The sequence below is a fragment of the Nerophis lumbriciformis genome, linkage group LG27 (assembly GCF_033978685.3).
Source record: "Nerophis lumbriciformis linkage group LG27, RoL_Nlum_v2.1, whole genome shotgun sequence".
Taxonomy (NCBI): Eukaryota; Metazoa; Chordata; class Actinopteri; order Syngnathiformes; family Syngnathidae; genus Nerophis; species Nerophis lumbriciformis.
In genome coordinates, this window is record NC_084574.2 from 19,440,040 (window position 1) to 19,459,316 (window position 19,277).

The 19,277-nt window shown below is 36.3% G+C and overlaps 1 long non-coding RNA gene across 1 annotated transcript; it reads right to left on the bottom strand.

Moving 5' to 3' along the window:
- Positions 1–5,455: 5,455 nt before the first annotated feature.
- On the bottom strand, positions 5,456–7,105 carry LOC140679948 (uncharacterized). The gene is made up of 2 exons (XR_012051222.1): positions 6,976–7,105; positions 5,456–5,664 (listed from the first exon to the last, which is right to left on the bottom strand). It is a non-coding gene; the product is annotated as an uncharacterized lncRNA (long non-coding RNA).
- Between the last annotated feature and the right edge of the window lie 12,172 nt (positions 7,106–19,277).

Consider the following 19,277-nt stretch of genomic DNA (forward strand, 5'->3'; position numbering starts at 1 on the left):
CTTATTTTACTGTTATATTTTTATTCTCATTGTTGCTTTTTATTTTTATTCTATTGTAATATGTTTCTATTTTGTTTCAATTTATACCCCCATTATTTACTTTTCACTTTTTACAATTTTGTACACTACTGCTGGAATTTAAATTTTCCTGAGGGAACTCTCCTGAAGGAATCAATAAAGTACTATCTATCTATCTATCTATCTATCTATTTATGTCTCCTGGCTGGCCTGTAAATGCCTCAGGATCCCCCGAGAAGAGCTGGACAAAGTGGCTGGGGAGAGGAAAGTCTGGGCTTCTCTGCTTAGGCTGCTGCCCCCGCAACCTGACCTCGGATAAGCAGGAAGAAAATGGATGGATTTAGTATGACAGTTATACTGTCATATTAAGTAAAAAACTAACTTGTGTCTTTGCAAACATTAGAAAAATATTTTTTTTCTAGTAAAACTCACAAAGATACATAACTCAAGGCATTATTAGCCATTTTGCATGTGTGGTTTAGGACTTATGTTTAAATAATCATCAGATTGAGTGTGACAGTATACTGTCATAGTGAGTAAAACCCATATTTTGTAATTGCAAACCTTATGAAAACAAATGATTCTACTAAAACTCACATGGATACAATATTACAGGAATTTTTAGACATAATGCATGTTTGGTTTTGGAGTAATGTTTATATAACTTTCATATTTTGTATGACAGTAATACTGTCATATTGAAAAAAAAAAACTAACTTGTATCTGTACAAACCTTAAAAAATATTTTTTTTCCAGTAAAACTCACAAAGAGACATTTCTCCAGGCATTATTAGCCATTGTGCACATGTGGTTTAGGAGTTATGTTTAAATAAATGTCAAATTGAATGTGGCAGTTATACTGTTATTATGAGTAAAACCTAATTTTTGTAAATGTTAACCTTACCACAATACCTGATTCTGGTAAAACTCACATAGATTCAATATTACAGGCATTTTTAGACATTTTACATGTTTGGTTTAGAGTTGTGTTTGAATACATTTATATTGCTTTTTTCATTAGGGCAAGTCCGACGGGCAGGAGGCCGCGGGGAAGACCCAGGACACATTGGGAAGACTATGTCTCCCGGCTGGGCTGTCGAACGCCTCGGGATCCCCCGAGAAGAGCCGGACGAAGTGGTTGGGGATAGGGAAGTCCGGGCTTCTCTGCTTAGGCTGCTGCCCCTGCAACCGGACCTCGGATAAGCGGAAGAAAATGGATGGATTTAGTATGACAGTTATACTGTCATATTAAGTAAAAAAACCTAACTTACAAAATATATTTTTTCTAGTAAAACTCACAAAGATACATATCTACAGGCATTATTAGCCATTTTGCATGTGTGGTTTAGGAGTTATGTTTAAATAACTGTCATATTGAATGTGGCAGTAATACTGTCATCATGACCTAATTTTTGTAATTGTAAACCTTACCAAAATACCTGATTCTGGTAAAACTCACAAAGATTCAATATTACAGGCATTTTTAGACGGATTACATGTTTGGTTTTGGGGTTACGTTTATACAACTTTCATATTTAGTATAACAGTTATACTATCATATTGAGTACAAAAAACAAACTTGTGTCTTTGCAAACCATACAAAAGATCATTGTTTTAGTTAATCTAACAAAGATACATTTCTCCAAGCATTATTAGTCATTTTGCATTTGTTGTTTAGGAGTTATGTTTAAATAACTGTCATAGTGAGTAAAACCTAATTTTTGTATTTGCAAAAACCTTACAAAAACAACTGATTCTAGTAAAACTCACATGGATGCAATATTGCAGGCATTTTTAGACATGATGCATGTTTGATTTTGGAGTTGTGTTTATATATCTTTCATATTTAGTATTACAGTAATATTGAGTAATAAAAACTAACTTGTGTCTTTACAAACCTTACAAAATATTTGTTTTCCTGCAAAACTCACAAAGAGACATTTCTCCAGGCATTATTAGCCATTTGGCATGTGTGGTTTAGGAGTTATGTTTATATAACTGCCAGATTGAGTGTGACAGTATACTGTGAGTAAAACCCATATTTTGTATTTGCAAACCTTACAAAAACAACTGATTCTAGTAAAACTCACATGGATACAAAATGACAGGCATTTTTAGAGATAATGCATGTTTGGTTTTGGAGTTATGTTTATATAACTTTCATATTTAGTATGACAGTAACACTGTCATATTGAGTAAAAAAAACTAACTTGTGTCAGTACAAACATTACGAAATATTTGTTTTCCAGTAAAACTCACAAAGAGACATTTCCCCAGGCATTAATAGCCATTGTGCATGTGTGGTTTAGGAGTTATGTTTAAATAGATGTCAAATTGAATGTGGCAGTTATACTGTCATTATGAGTGAAACCTAATTTTTGTAATTGTAAGCGGAAGAAAATGGATACATTTAGTATGACAGTTATACTGTCATATTAAGTAAAAAAAAAACTAACTTACAAAATATATTTTTTCTAGTAAAACTCACAAAGATATATATCTACAGGCATTATTAGCCATTTTGCATGTGTGGTTTAGGAGTTATGTTTAAATAACTGTCATATTGAATGTGGCAGTAATACTGTCATGACCTAATTTTTGTAATTGTATACCTTACCAAAATACCTGATTCTGGTAAAACTCACAAAGATTCAATATTACAGGCATTTTTAGACGGATTACATGTTTGGTTTTGGGGTTACGTTTATACAACTTTCATATTTAGTATGACAGTTATACTGTATATTACCATTGAGTAAAAAAAAACCTAACTTGTGTGCAAACCTTACAAAAGATCATTACTCTAGTAAAGACTTAGACTTTCTTTTTATTGTCATTCAAATTTGAACTTTACAGCACAGATAAGAACGAAATGTCGTAGTGCAGGATAAAAAAGCAATAAGGTGCATATTTCGATAAATAAATATATATATAAATATATAAATACTATATATATATATATATATATATATATATATATATATACACATATATATAATAAATAAATATAAATATATATAAATAGATAAATAGATTACTGTGCAGATAAATATATTGCACTTTTTCCACATGCGCCCACGTTTATGGGTGTATGTTATATTGTTTATTTCATTCCAGCGAGTTAATTCATTTTGAGGGGAGTTGAGATAATTTAATTATGATGCGTTCAAGAGTCTTACAGCCTGAGGGAAGAAGCTGCTACAGAAGCTGGAGGTTCTGCTTCGGAGGCTGCGGAACCTCTTTCTAGAGTCCAGCAGTGAAAACTGTCCTTGGTGGGGGTGGGAGGAGTCTTTGCAAATTTTCTGAGCCCTGGTCAGGCAGCACTTTTTGCGATCTCCTGGATAGGAGGAAGAGGAGTCCTGATGATCTTTTCCCCCGTCCTCACCACTCTCTGGAGATACTTCCAGTCTGAGGCACTGCAGGCTCCAGTCCAGACAGAGATGCTGTTGGTTAGCAGGCTTGCTATAACAACGATACATCTCTCCAAGCATTATTAGCTATTTTGCATTTGTTGTTTAGGAGTTATGTTTAAATAACTGGCATAGTGAGTAAAACCTAATTTTTGTATTTGCAAACCTTACAAAAACAACTGATTCTAGTAATACTCACATGGATACAATATTACAGGCATTTTTAGACATAATGCATGTTTGGTTTTAGAGTTATGTTTGGCGCAGTGGAAGAATGGCCGTGCGCGACCCGAGGGTCCCTGGTTCAATCCCCACCTAGTACCAACCTCGTCATGTCCGTTGTGTCCTGAGAAAGACACTTCACCCTTGCTCCTGATGGGTGCTGGTTAGCGCCTTGCATGGCAGCTCCCTCCATCAGTGTGTGAAGGGGTAAATGTGGAAGTAGTGTCAAGGCGCTTTGAGTACCTTGAAGGTAGAAAAGCGCTATACAAGTACAATCCATTTATTTATATATATATATATATATATATATATAGTATGACAGCTATACTGTTATATTGAGTAAAAAAAACTAACTTGTGTCTTTACAAACCTTACACAATATATTTTTTCTAGTAAAACTCAGAGACATTTCCCCAGGTATTATTAGCCATTGTGCATGTGTGGTTTAGGAGTTATGTTTAAATAAATGTCAAATTGAATGTGGCAGGTATACTGTCATGAGTAAAACCTACTTTTTGTAATTGTAAACCTTACCAAAATACCTGATTCTGGTAAAACTCACATAGATTGAATATTACATGCATTTTTAGACGGATTGCTTGTTTGGTTTTGGAGTTATGTTTTTACAACTTTCATATTTAGTATGACAGTTATACTGTCATATTGAGTAACAAAAACAACTAACTTGCGTCTTTGCAAACCTTACAAAAGATCATTATTCTGGTAAAGACTTAGACTTTCTTTTTATTGTCATTCAAATTTGAACTTTACAGCATAGATAACACAATTTTGTTACATAAGCTCATGGTAGTGCAGGATAAAAAAGCAATAAGGTGCATATATAAATAAATAAATATATAAATATACATATAAAATAAATAAATATACTTAAATATATATAAATAAATAAAAAGATTACTGTGTAGATAAATATATTGCACCTTTTCCACATGCGCCCACGTTTATGGGTGTATGTTATATTGTTTTTTGTTTATTCCAGCGAGTTAATCCATTTTGAGGGGAGTTGAGGGGATAATTTAATTATAATGCGTTCAAGAGTCTTACGGCATGAGGGAAGAAGCTGGAGGTTCTGCTTCGGAGGCTGCGGAACCTCTTTCTAGAGTCCAGCAGTGAAAACAGTCCTTGGTGGGGGTGGGAGGAGTCTTTGCAAATTTTCTGAGCCCTGGTCAGGCAGCGCTTTTTGCGATCTCCTGGATAAGAGGAAGAGGATTCCTGAAGATCTTTTCCGCCGTCCTCACCACTCTCTGGAGAGACTTCCAGTCTGAGGCACTGCAGGCTCCAGTCCAGACAGAGATGCTGTTGGTCAGCATGCAGGCTCTCTATAACAAAGATACAGTTCTCCAAGCATTATTAGCTATTTGCATTTGTTGTTTAGGATTTATGTTTAAATAACTGTCATAGTGAGTAAAACCTAAATTTTGTATTTGCAAACCTTACAAAAACAATTGATTCTAGTAAAACTCAGATACAATATCACAGGCATTTTTAGACATAATGCATGTTTGGTTTTGGAGTTGTGTTTATATAACTTTCATATTTAGTATTACAGTAATACTGTCATATTGAGTAAGATACATTTCTTCATGCATTATTAAAACATGTTCATGTGTAGTTTAGGAGTTATGTTTTAATAACTGTCAAATTGAGTGTGGCAGTTATACGTCATTAAGTGTTAAACCTAATTTTTGTATTTGCAAACCTTACAAAAACAACTGATTCTAGTAAAACTCACATAGATTCAATATTGCAGGCATTTTAGACATTTCACATGTTTGGTTTAGGAGTTGTGTTTGAATACATTTTAATTGCTTTTTTCGTTAGGGCAAGTCCGACCGGCAGGAGGCCACGGGGAAGCCCCAGGACACATTGGGAAGACTATGTCAGCCGGCTGGCCTGGGAACACTTTGGGATCCCCCGAGAAGAGCTGGACGAAGTGGCTGGGGAGACGGAAGTCTGGGCTTCTCTGCTTAGGCTGCTGCCCCCACAACCCGACCTCGGATAAGCGGAAGAAAATGGATACATTTAGTATGACAGTTATACTATTATATTGAGTAATAAAAACCAACTTGTGTCTTTAAAAAAACCTTACAAATTATATGTTTTCTAGTAAAACTCACAAAGATACATCTCCAGGCATTATAAGCCATTTTGCATGTGGTTTAGGGGTTATGTTTAAATAACTGCCATATTGAAAGTGGCAGTTATACTGTCATTATGAGTAAAACCTAATTTTTGTAATTGTAAACCTTACCAAAATACCTGATTCTGGTAAAACTCACATAGATTCAATATTACAGGCATTTTTAGACTGATTGCATGTGTAGTTTTGAAATTATGTTTATACAACTTTCTCAGTTGTGATACAGTGATACTACATATTGAGTAAAAAAAACTAACTTGTGTCTTTGCAAACCTTACAAAAGAACATTTTAGTAAAAGATACATCTCCAGGCATTATTAGCCATTTTGCATTTGTTGTTTAGGAGTTATGTTTAAATAACTGGCATAGTGAGTAAAACCTAATTTTTGTATTTGCAAACCTTACAAAAACAACTGATTCTAGTAATACTCACATGGATACAATATTACAGGCATTTTTAGACATAATGCATGTTTGGTTTTAGAGTTATGTTTATATAACTTTCATATTTAGTATGATAGTAAAACTGTCATATTGAGTAAAAAAAACTAGCTTGTGTCTTTGCAATTCTTACAAAAGATCATTATTCTAGTAAAACTCACAAAGATACATTCCTCCAGGCATTATTAGCCACTTTGCATGTGTGGTTTAGGAGATATGTTTTAAACAACTGTCATATTTAGGTGGCAGTTATATGTCAATGCGTAAAACCTAATTTTTGTTTTTGCAAATCTTTCAAAAACAACTGATTACAGTAATTGTCACATAGTTTTAATATTACAGGTATTTTTAGACATTTTGCATTGTTGGTTTAGGAATTATGTTGCAATACATTTTTATTGCTTTTTTTGCATTATCTCAGGATTGTAAAAATATTAGTCATATTGAGTAAAAAACTACTGATTGGGTGTGGCAGTTATATTGTCATTATGTGTAAAACCTAATTGTTGTATTTGCAAACCTTACAAAAACAACTGATTGTCGTAAAACTCACATGGATAAAATATTACAGGCATTTTTAGACATAATACATCTTTGGTTTATGAATCATGTTCGATTGCTCCTGCTCACAGAACCACACAGCCAGCGCACAACACACGAGCCACAAGCCCACAGCCCAAGGCAGTTAAATACCCCTGCAAATCCACAAGGCACGACACTTACTTTGGAGTCAGAGTTTCCTCTGCCCCTGCGTATTGTGGGATTCTGGGGGTTCTTTTCGGTAGCCTGCGGGTCTGCTGGGTAGTCTTGGGGATTCCTTCTCAACCTGCGCGCGTTCACCCGGTCCTCCTTGTCAAGCCTGACGATCCTCCTGGTCGCTCCTTTTTAAATGTGTGCAGCCCTAATGCTCCACAGGTGCGTCTGATTTCAGGTGCCGTTCGATTGGGCACTTTGGTTGTCAGGGGCAACAAGCTAAAAGGGGCAACGTCTTAAAATGCCAGCAAAGTCCACAAGGAATAAACTTATGCAATTAAAAATACAGTCAAAGTCCTCAAAGTGTAAAAACATGCAATCAAATTGTAAAATGTAAAAACATGCAATTAAAATCTAAAACAATAAAAACACTCAGACATGCATGACAATGAAACAAAAAAAATAAAATCCCCTACTTGTGTCCCATCACATCCCCCCCATACATTATCGTTGTCAGTCCCTGCAACGGGGGGAACTCTCGTCTGCATAGCGGGCAGGCAACTGTCGGTCAAAGCCTTTTTTAGCTCTTCAAAGGACGTCTGACACTCTGGTGTCCACACTATTTTGTGGGCCTGTGCCTTCTTGTCGGTGGGACGGCCAGTGAGGCCGTCCCACCGACATTTATAGGGGACGGGCTATTTTAGCAAACCCAGCCACAAAACGTTGGTAATAGCCTGCCAATCCAAGAAACGCTCTCACTTCCTTGACAGTGGTCGGAGCGGCCCAGTCCTGTACTGCCTTAATTTTACCTGGGTCCGGTCTCACTCCATCCCGATCCACCACGTGTCCCAAGAATTTCACCTCACGCTGAAAGAGCTTGCACTTAGGGGGCTTGAGTTTAAGTCCATGTCGCTGCAACCGTTCAAACACCTGGTCCAGGTGCTGTAGATGGGCAGTGAAATCAACAGAAAAAATTATTATGTCATCAAGATAAACCAACAATGATTCCGCTATTTGACCATTCAAACAATGATGTTGGAAAGTGGCAGGTGCATTGCATAGACCAAATGGCATGCGTTCAAACTCGAACAGTCCGAGGGGAGTTGTAAATGCAGTCTTTTCACGATCGTCCGGGTGCACCTCCACTTGCCAATACCCACTAGCGAGGTCTAAGGTCGAAAACCATTCAGATTTGCTCAGACCAGTTAGGGTCTCTTCGATTCAGGGGAACGGAAAGGCGTCTTTATGTGTAACTGAGTTTAACCTCCGGTAGTCTACACAAAAGCGCCAACTCCCATCCTTTTTGCGGACTAACACTATAGGCGCTGCCCAGGGACTGCAGCTTTCCTTTATCACTCTCTGTTCAAGCATACCTGAAAGCATGCAGTGTCTTCACTTCCTTATGCAACAGAGGCGGGATGGGTCGGTATCTCTCCCTGGTAGGGGCGGAATCTCCAGTCAGTATCCTGTGTTGCACAACACTGGTCCTTCCAAAGTCCTCATGTTGTGCAAACACCTTCTCCCACTTCGCCAGCAGGGCGCGTAGCTGCACTTGTTGCTGCTCAGACAGATCCGGCTTATCACTCAAATCCCTAACATCTGGGGACAGTTCTGGATTGGTTTGGGCTGTGGCATCAATGAGTGACACTTCTACCACACCCTCCTCTACTAGAGATAAACACAGATCCTCAGCTGCATGCACATCACTATCATCAACACGGAACAGCTGCCCTAGCTTCTCAAATTGTTTTAAGGAAATACTGTAGGAATGGGGGTTATAAGCACGGAGGGGCAGCCTACCTCTGTTCACCACGACCAGTGATTTTGCAGGGCACAGTAGTTAGCCCCGCACCAACATCTCCTTTGGGGGATATGTAATACTAGTCTTCGAGACCATTCTCACGTGGCCTAGCAAGCCATCTTCAGCAGCAACAGCTTCTATACGGGAACATGTAGCAAAAGCTTCCCTCCACACCTTTTGCTTTTGAAGATGCCGAAGAGTAGAGGTTTTAGGACATTTAAAAACGGCATCCCAACAACCCACGATTAGATTCATACCTATTATGAAGGGGTGTGTACAGTTTTGATCCGCAACAATTACTACTCCTCTTTCGGGAACTTTAACACCCTCTACCTCAAAATCAAGAACCGCATAGCCGATATAGGGGATTTCCAGGCCATTAGCTGCTCTTAGACGAAAAAGGGTAGGGGTCCTTTCGAGCTTCGCTTCGGTAAAGTGAGCATTAAATAGGCTTTCGGACATTAGCGTCACTTGGGACCCGGTGTCTAAAAGTCCTGGCAGAATAGTGCCTCCAGCATCTACTTGTATTGTGGGGCATTGACCTACAAATGTTTCTGGAGCCCTGGATGATGTTGGCGTGGTGGCCAGCCCTGCAACTCGGATAACAGCAGCAGGGACATTTAGTTTAAATTCGGTGCATATGTAGTTGCAGTGCTGAATTTTTAGACATAATGCATGTTTGGTTTTGGAGTTATGTTTATATAACTTGCGTTTATAGTATGACAGTTATACTGTTATATTGAGTAAAAAAAACTAACTTGTGTCTTTGCAAACCTTACAAAAGAAAATGTTACTAGTAAAACTCACAAAGATACATTTCTTCATGCATTATTAGAAAATGTTCATGTGTAGTTTTGAATTTATGTTTATATAACTTTCATATATAGTATGACAGTTATACTGTTATATTGAGTAAAAAAAAACTAACTTGTGTCTTTACAAACCTTACAAAATATTGTTTCACAGTAAAACTCACAAAGATACATTTCTACAGACATTATTAGCCATTTTGTATGTGTGGTTTAGGAGTTATGTTTGAATAACTGAAATTGAGTGTGACAGTATACTGTCAAAGTGAGGAAAAAAAACTAACTCGTGTCTTTGCAAACCTTACAAAAGAAAATGTTACTAGTAAAACTCACAAAGATACATTTCTTCATGCATTATTAGAAAATGGTCATGTGTAGTTTAGGAGTTATGTTTAAATAACTGTCATTTTGAGTGTGGTAGTATAACTGCCACACATATTGAGTTATAAAGTTAAGTGTAAAACCTAATTTTTGTATTTGCAAACCTTACAAAAACAACTGATTCTTGTAAAACTCACACAGATTCAATATTAAAGGCATTTTAGACATTTTACATGTTTTGTTTAGGATTTGTGTTTGAATACATTAGTATTGCTTTTTTCGTTAAGGCAAGTCCAAACGGCAGGAGGCCACGGGGAAGACACAGGACACATTGGGAAGATTATATCAGCTGGCTGGCCTGGGAACGCCTCGGGATCCCCCGAGAAGAGCTGGACGAAGTAGCTGGGGATAGGGAAGTCTGTGCTTCTCTGCTTGGGCTGCAGCCCCCGCAACACGACCTCGGATAAGCGGAAGAAAATGGATGGATTTAGTATGACAGTTATACTATCATATTGAGTAAAAAAAAACTAACTTTTGTTTTTGTAAACATTCAAAATATATTTTTTCTAGTAAAACTCACAAAGATACATGGAGTTTAAATAACTGTCATAGTAAGTAAAACCTATTTTTTGTGTTTGAAAACCTTACAAAAACAACTGATTCTAGTAAAACTCACATGGATTCAATATTACAGGCATTTTTACACATTTTGCATGTTTGGTTTAGAAATTATGATGGAACACATTGTTATCGCTTTTTTCGCATTATCTCAGGATTTTAAGAATATTACTGTCACATTGAGTAAAAACTACTTTTTGTGTTTGCAAGGATTAAAAGAAACATATTTTTCGAGTAAAACTCCTAAGGATGCATTATTTCAGGCATCATTAGCCATTTAGCATTTGTAGTTTAGGAGTTTTGTTTAAATAACTGTCATATTAAATGTAACAGTATACTCTCATATAGAGTAAAACCTAATTTTTGTATTTGCAAACCTTACAAAAACAACTGATTCTAGTAAAACTCACATGCATTCAATATTACAGTTATTTTTAGACATTTTGCCTGTTTGGTTTAGAAATTATGATGGAATACATTTGTATTGCTTTTTTCGCATTATCTCAGGATCTTAGGAATATTACTGTCATATTGAGTAAAAAACTACTTTTTGTGTTTGTAAGCCTTAAAAAGGCATATGTTTCGAGTAAAACTCACAATAATGCATTATTTCAGGCAATATTAGCTCATTTTTATGTGTAGTTTAGGAGTTATGTTAGGAGTTATGTTTATTTACTGTCATATTGAGTGTACATTGTCATGGTGAAAAAAAACCCTAATTTTTTTATTTGCAAACATTTCAAACACAACCGATTCTAGTAAAACTCACATGGATTCAATATTACAGGCATTTTCACACATTTTGCATGTTTGATTTAGGAAATATGATTGAATATATTTTCATTGCTTTTTTCGCATTATCTCAGGATTTTAGGAATATTACTGTCATATTGAGTAAAAAACTACTTTTTGTGTTTGCAAGATTTAAAAAAGCATATGTTTCGAGTAAAACTCCGTAGAATGCATTATTTGAGGCAACATTAGCCATTTTGCATGTGTAGTTAGGAGTTATTTTTAAATAACTGTTATATTGAGTGTGACAGTATACTGTCATAGTGAGTAAAACTTAATTTTTGTATTTGCAAAGCTTATAAAAACAACTGATTCTAGTAAAACTCACATGGATTTAATATTACAGGCATTTTTAGACATTTTGCATTGTTGGTTTAGGAATTATGTTGGAATACATTTTTATTGCTTTTTTCGCATTATCTCAGGATTTTAAGAACATTACTGTCATATTGAGTAAAAAACTACTTTTTGTGTTTGCAAGCCTTAAAAAAGCATATGTTTCGAGTAAAACTCACAATAATGCATTAGTTCAGGCAATATTAGCTCATTTTTATGTGTAGTTTAGGAGTTATGTTTATTTACTGTCATATTGAGTGTACTTGTCATGGTGAAACAAACCTAATTTTTTTATTTGCAAAAAATTCAAACACAACCGATTCTAGGAAAACTCACATGGATTCAATATTACAGGCATTTTTACAATTTTTGCATGTTTAGTTTAGAAATTATGATTGAATACATTTTTATTGCTTTTTTCGCATTTTCTCAGGATTTTAGGGATATAACTGTCATATTGAGTAAAAAACTACTTTTTGTGTTTGCAAGATTTAAAAAAGCATATGTTCAGAGTAAAACTCCGTAGAATGCATTATTTGAGGCATCATTAGCCATTTTGCATGTGTAGTTAGGATTTATGATTACAAAACTGTCATATTGATTGTGACAGTTTAATTTCATAAAGAGTAAAACCTAATTTTTGTTTTTTGCAAACCTTACTAAAACAACTGATTCTAGTAAAACTCACATGGATTTAATATTACAGGCATTTTTAGACATTTTGCATTGTTGGTTTAGGAATTATGTTGGAATATATTTTTATTGCTTTTTTCGCATTATCTCAGAATTTTAAGAACATTACTGTCATATTGATAGAAAACTACTTTTTGTTTGCAAGCCTTAAAAAAGCATATGTTTCGAGTAAAACTCACAAGATTGCATTATTTCAGGCAAAATAGCTCATTTTTAAATGTAGTTTAGGAGTTATGTTTAATTTACTGTCTTATTGAGTGTACATTGTCATGGTGAAAAAACCTAATTTTTGTATTTGCAAAAATTTCAAACACAACCTAATCTAGTAAAACTCACATGGATTCAATATTACAGGCATTTTTACACATTTTGCATGTTTGATTTAGGAAACATGATTGAATATATTTTCATTGGTTTTTTCGCATTATCTCAGTATTTTAGGAATATTTCTATCATTTTGAGTAAAAACTACTTTTTGTGTTTGCAAGATTTGAAAAAGCATATGTTTCGAGTAAAACTCCGTAGAATGCATTATTTGAGGCATCATTAGACATTTTGCATGTGTAGTTTAGGAGTTATGATTAAATAAATGTCATATTGAGGTGACAGTTTCCATTCATAAAGAGTAAAACCTAATTTTTGTTTTTGCAAACCTTTTCTAAAACAACTGATTCTAGTTTAACTCACATGGATTCAATAATACAGGCATTTTTACACATTTTGCATTTTTAGTTTAGAAACTATGATTGAATACATTTTTATTGCTTTTTTCGCATTATCTCAGGATTTTAAGAACATTACTGTCATATTGAGTAAAAAAAATACTTTTTGTGTTTGCAAGCCTTAAGAAAGCATATGTTTCGAGGAAAACTCCGAAGGATCCATTATTTCAAACATTATTAGCCATTTTGCATGAGTAGTTTAGGAGTTATGATTAAAAAACTGTCATATTGAGTGTGACAGTTTACTTTCATAAAGAGTAAAACCTAATTTTTGTTTTTGCAAACTTTACTAAAACAACTAATTCTAGTAAATCTGACATGGATTCAATAATCCAGGCATTTTTACACATTTTGCTTGTATAGTTTAGGAATTATGATTGAATACATTTTTATTGCTTTTTTCGCATTATCTCAGGATTTTAAGAACATTACTGTCATATTGAGTAAAAAACTACTTTTTGTGTTTGCAAGCCTTAAAAAAAGCATATGTTTCGAGTAAAACTCACAAGAATGCATTATTTCAGGCAATATTAGCTAATTTTTAAGTGTAGTTTAGGATTTATGTTTAATTTACTGTCATATTGAGTGTACATTGTCATGGTGAAAAAAACCTAATTTTTGTATTTGCAAAAATTTCAAACACAACCTAATCTAGTAAAACTCACATGGATTCAATATTACAGGCATCTTTACACATTTTGCATGTTTGATTTAGGAAATATGATTGAAAATATTTTCATTGCTTTTTTCGCATTATCTCAGGATTTTAAGAACATTACTGTCATATTGAGTAAAAGAAATACGTTTTGTGTTTGCAAGCCTTAAGAAAGCATATGTTTCGAGGAAAACTCCCAAGGATCCATTATTTCAAACATTATTAGCCATTTTGCATGAGTATTTTAGGAGTTATGATTAAAAAACTGTCATAATGAGTGTGACAGTTTACTTTCATAAAGAGTAAAACCTAATTTTTGTTTTTGCAATTTTACTAAAACAACTGATTCTAGTAAAACTAACCTGGATTCAATAATACAGGCATTTTTTACACATTTTGCATGTTTAGTTTAGAAATTATGATTGAATACATTTTTATTGCTTTTTTCGCATTATCTCAGGATTTTAAGAACATTACTGTCATATTGAGTAAAAAACTACTTTTTGTGTTTGCAAGCCTTAAGAAAGCATATGTTTCAAGGAAAACTCCCAAGGTTCTATTATTTCAAACATTATTAGCCATTTTGCAGAAGTGGTTTAGGAGTTATGATTAAGAAACTGTCATATTGAGTGTGACAAAAGTGTGACAGTTTACTTTCATAAAGAGTAAAACCTAATTTTTGTTTTTGCAAACTTTACTAATACAACTGATTCTAGTAAAACATTTTGCATGTTTAGTTTAGAAATTATGATTGAATACATTTTTATTGCTTTTTTCGCATTATCTCAGGATTTTAAGAACATTACTGTCATATTGAGTAAAAAAATACTTTTTGTGTTTGCAAGCCTTAAGAAAGCATATGTTTCAAGGAAAACTCCCAAGGATCCATTATTTCAAACATTATTAGCCATTTTGCATGAGTGGTTTAGGAGTTATGATTAAAACATTGTCATATTGAGTGTGACAGTTTACTTTCATAAAGAGTAAAACCTATTTTTTGCTTTTGCAAACCTTACTAAAACAACGGATTCTAGTAAAACTCACATGGATTTAATATTTCTGGCATTTTTAGACATTTTACATTGTTGGTTTAGGAATTATGTTGGAATACATTTTTATTGCTTTATTCGCATTATCTCAGAATTTTAAGAACATTACTGTCATATTGAGTAAAAAAATACTTTTTGTGTTTGCAAGCCTTAAAAAAGCATATGTTTCGAGTAAAACTCACAAGAATGCATTATTTCAGGCAATATTAGCTCATTTTTAAGTGTAGTTTAGTAGTTATGTTTAATTTACTGTCATATTGAGTGTACGTTGTCATGGTGAAAAAAACCTAATTTTTGTATTTGCAAAAATTTCAAACACAACCTAATCTAGTAAAACTCACATTGATTCAATATTACAGGCATTTTTACACATTTTGCATGTTTGATTTAAGAAATATGATTGAATATATTTTCATTGCTTTTTTCGCATTATCTCAGGATTTTAAGAACATTACTGTCATATTGAGTAAAAATATACTTTTTGTGTTTGCAAGCCAGAAAAAAAGCACATGTTTTGAGGAAAACTCCCAAGGATCCATTATTTCAAACATTATTAGCCCTTTTGCATTAGTAGTTTAGGAGATATGATTAAAAAACTGTCATATTGATTGTGACAGTTTACTTTCATAAAGTAAACCTAATTTTTGTTTTTGCAAACCTTACTAAAACAACTGATTCTATTAAAACTCACATGGATATAGTATTTATAGTAGTTTAGGAGTCATGTTTAATTTACTGTCATATTGAGTGTACATTGTCATGTTGAAAAAAACCTAATTTTTCTAATTGCAAACCTTTCAAACACAACTGATTCTAGTTAAACATACATTGATTCAATATTACAGGCATTTTTACACATTTTGCATGTTTGGTTTAGGAATTATAATGGAATACATTTGTTTTTGCTTTTTTCGTACTATCTCAGGATTTTAAGAACATTACTGTCATATTGAGTAAAAAAAACTACTTTTTGTGTTTGCAAGATTTAAAAAAGCATATGTTTTGAGTAAAACTCCCAAGGATGCATTATTTCAGGCATCAATAGCCATTTTGCTTGTGTGGATTAGGAGTTTTTAAATAACTGTCATATTGCGTGTGGCAGTTATACTGTCATTATGAGTAAAACCTAATTTTTGTATTTTTAAACCTTATAAACCTCCTGATTCTAGTAAAATTCACAAAGATACAATATTACAGGCATTTTTAGACATAATGCAGGTTTGGTTTTGGAGTTAGGTTTATAACTTTTCATATGACAGTTATACTGTCATATTAAGTAAAAAAAAAAAAAAAAAAAAAAAGACGTGTCTTTGCAAACCTTACAAAATATTTTTTTCCAGTAAAACTAGAACTTGGTTCGATCCCCACCTTCTACCAACCTCGTCACGTCCGTTGTGTCCTTGAGGGACACAACGGACGCTCCTGATGGGTTGTGGTTAGGGCCTTGCATGCCAGCTTCCGCCATCAGTGTGTGAATGTGTGTGTGAATGGATGAATGTAAAAATAGTGTCAAAGCGCTTTGTGTACCTTGAAGGTAGAAAAGCGCTATACAAGTATAGCCCATTTACCATAGTGAGTAAAACCAAATGTTTGTATTTACAAACCTTACAAAAACAACCCATTCTAGTAAAAGTCACACAGATACAATATTTTAGGCATTTTTAGACATAATGCATGTTTGGTTTTGGAGTTATGTTTATATAACCTCCTTTCTGAGCCGCCACCTTATCGTGGTAGAGGAGTTTGCGTGTCCCACTGATCCTAGGAGCTACGCTGTCTGTGGGCTTCTATGCCCCCTCGTAGGCTCTCCCAAGACAAATAGGTCCTAGGTGAGGTATCAGACAAAGAGCAGCTCAAAGACCTTTATGAAAAGTACAAATCGAGGTCCTAGATTTTTCCTCGCCCGGACGCGGGTCACCGTGGCTCCCCTGTGGAGCCAGGCCCAGAGGTGGGGCACGATGGCGAGCGCCTGTTGGCTGGCTCAGCTCAATGAAGCAACGTGGTTCCCTCCTCCAATGGGCTCACCACTCATGGGCTGGGTATAGAGGTCGGGTGCAGTGTGAGCTGAGCGGCAGCCGAAGGCAGGGCACTTGGCAGTCCGATCATCGGCTACATAAGCTAGCTCTTCTGACATGAAATGTCACCTCGCTGGGAGGGAAGGAGCCTGAGCTGGTGTGCGAGGTGGAGAAGTTCGGGCTAGATATAGTTGGACTCACTTCGACGCACAGGAACCTGTTCTCTCGAGAGGGGCTGGACTCTCTTCCACTATGGCGTTGCAAGCAATGAGAGGCTGGGGTGGCAATTCTTGTTGTCCCCCCGGCTCAAAGACAAGAGTATGGGGTATCGGACTGTCTGATTGTGGCGGGTCGCTCCCTGTATGATTCTGTTGTTAACTTTTATGGACAGAATTGCAGTCATGGCGTTGAGGGGATCCGGTTTGGTGGTTGCAGGATTAGGTCTCTGCTTTTTGCAGTTGATATGGTCCTGATGGCTTCAACTGGCCAGGATCTCCAGCTCTCATTGGATGGCCGAGTATGAAGCGACTGGGATGAGTCCATGGTTCTCGCCCGGTAAAGGGTGGGGTGCCATTTCCAGGTTGAGGAGGCGATGGCACATACTAGATGGCCCCAAGTGGAGGAGTTCAAGTACCTAGGAGTCTTGTTCACGAGTGAGGGAAAAGTGGATCATGAGATCCACAGGCGGATCGGTGCGGCGTCTTCAGTAATGAGGACGCTATATCGATCCATTGTGGTGAAGAAGGAGCTGAGCCAGAATTAAAAGCTCTAAATTTACCGGTCGATCTACATTCCCATCCTGCACCCATGGTCATGGTTATGACCGAAAAGACAAGATCCCGGACAAGCGGCCAAATTGAGTTTCCTCCGCCGGGTGGCGGGTCTCTCCCTTAGAGATAGGATAAGAAGCTCTGTCATCCGGGAGGAACTCAGAGTAAAGCGCTGCTCCTCCACATTGAGAGGAGCCAGATGAGGTGGTTCGGGCATCTGCTCAGGATGCCACCCGAACGCCTCCCGAGGGAGGTGTTTAGGGCAAGTCCGACCGGCAGGAGGCCACGGGGAAGACCCAGGACACATTGGGAAGATTATGTCTCCCGGCTGGCCTGGGAACGCCTCAGGATCCCCCGAGAAGAGCTGGAAGAAGTGGCTGGGGAGAGGGAAGTCTGGGCTTCTCTGTTTAGGCTGCTGCCCCCGCAACCCGACCTCGGTTAAGCGGAAGAAAATGGATGGATTTAGTAACGACAACAAAAAATGCCCATCCATCCATTTTCTACCGCTTATTCCCTTTTGGGGTGGCAGGTGGCGCTGGAGCCTATCTCAGCTACAATCGGGTGGAAGGCGGGGTACACCCCGGCAAGTCGCCACCTCATCGCCAAAAATGATTCTAGTAAAACTCACATTGATACAATTTTACAGGTATTTTTAGACATAATGCATGTTTGGTTTTGGAATTATGTTTATATCACTTTCATATGTATTATGACAGTTATACTGTCATCTTGAGTAAAACTAACTTGTGTCTTTACAAACATTACAAACTATGTTTTTCCAGTAAAACTCACAAAAATAATTTTTTCCAGGCATTATTAGACATTTTTCATGTGTGGTTTAGGAAATATGTTTAAATAACTGTCATATTGAATGTGGCAGTTATACTGTTATTATGTGTAAAACCAAATTTTTGTATTTGCAAACCTTACAAAAACAACTGATTCTAGTAAAACTCACATAGATTCAATATTACAGGCATTTTTAGACATTTCACATGTTTGAATACATTTTTATTGCTTTTTTCGCTAGGGCAAGTCCGATCGGCAGGAGGCCACGGGGAAGACCCAGGACACATTGGGAAGACTATGTCTCAGGCTGGCCTGGGAACGCCTCGGGATCCCCCGAGAAGAGCTGGACAAAGTGGCTGGGGAGAGGGAAGTCTGGGCTTCTCTGCTTAGGCTGCTGCCCCCGCAACCCGACCTCGGATAAGCGGAAGAAAATGGATGGATTTAGTATGACAGTTATACTGTCATATTGAGTAAAAAAAACTATTTTTCATAGATTCAATATTACAGGCATCTTTAGATGGATTGCATGTTTGGTTTTGGAGATATGTTTATACAACTTTCATATTTAGTATGACAGTTATACTGTCATATTGAGTAAAAAAACAACAACTTGTGTCTGCAAACTTTACAAAAGATTGTTATTCTAGTAAAACTAACAAAGATACATTTTTCCAAGCATTATTAGCATTTGTTGTTTTGGAGTTATAATGCTTGCGTTGAGAGGCGACGGGCTCGGGTGGCAATTCTTGTTGCCCCCCGGCTCAAAGCCTGCACGTTGGAGTTCAACCCAGTGGACCAGTGGGTAGCTTTCCTCCGCCTTCGGGTGGGGGGATGGGTCCTGACTGTTGTTTGGCCTTACGCGCCAAATGGCAGCTCAGAGTACCCACCCTTTTTGGATTCACTCGAGGGAGTACTGGAAAGTGCTCCACCGGGTGATTCCCTCATTCTACTGGGGGTCTTCA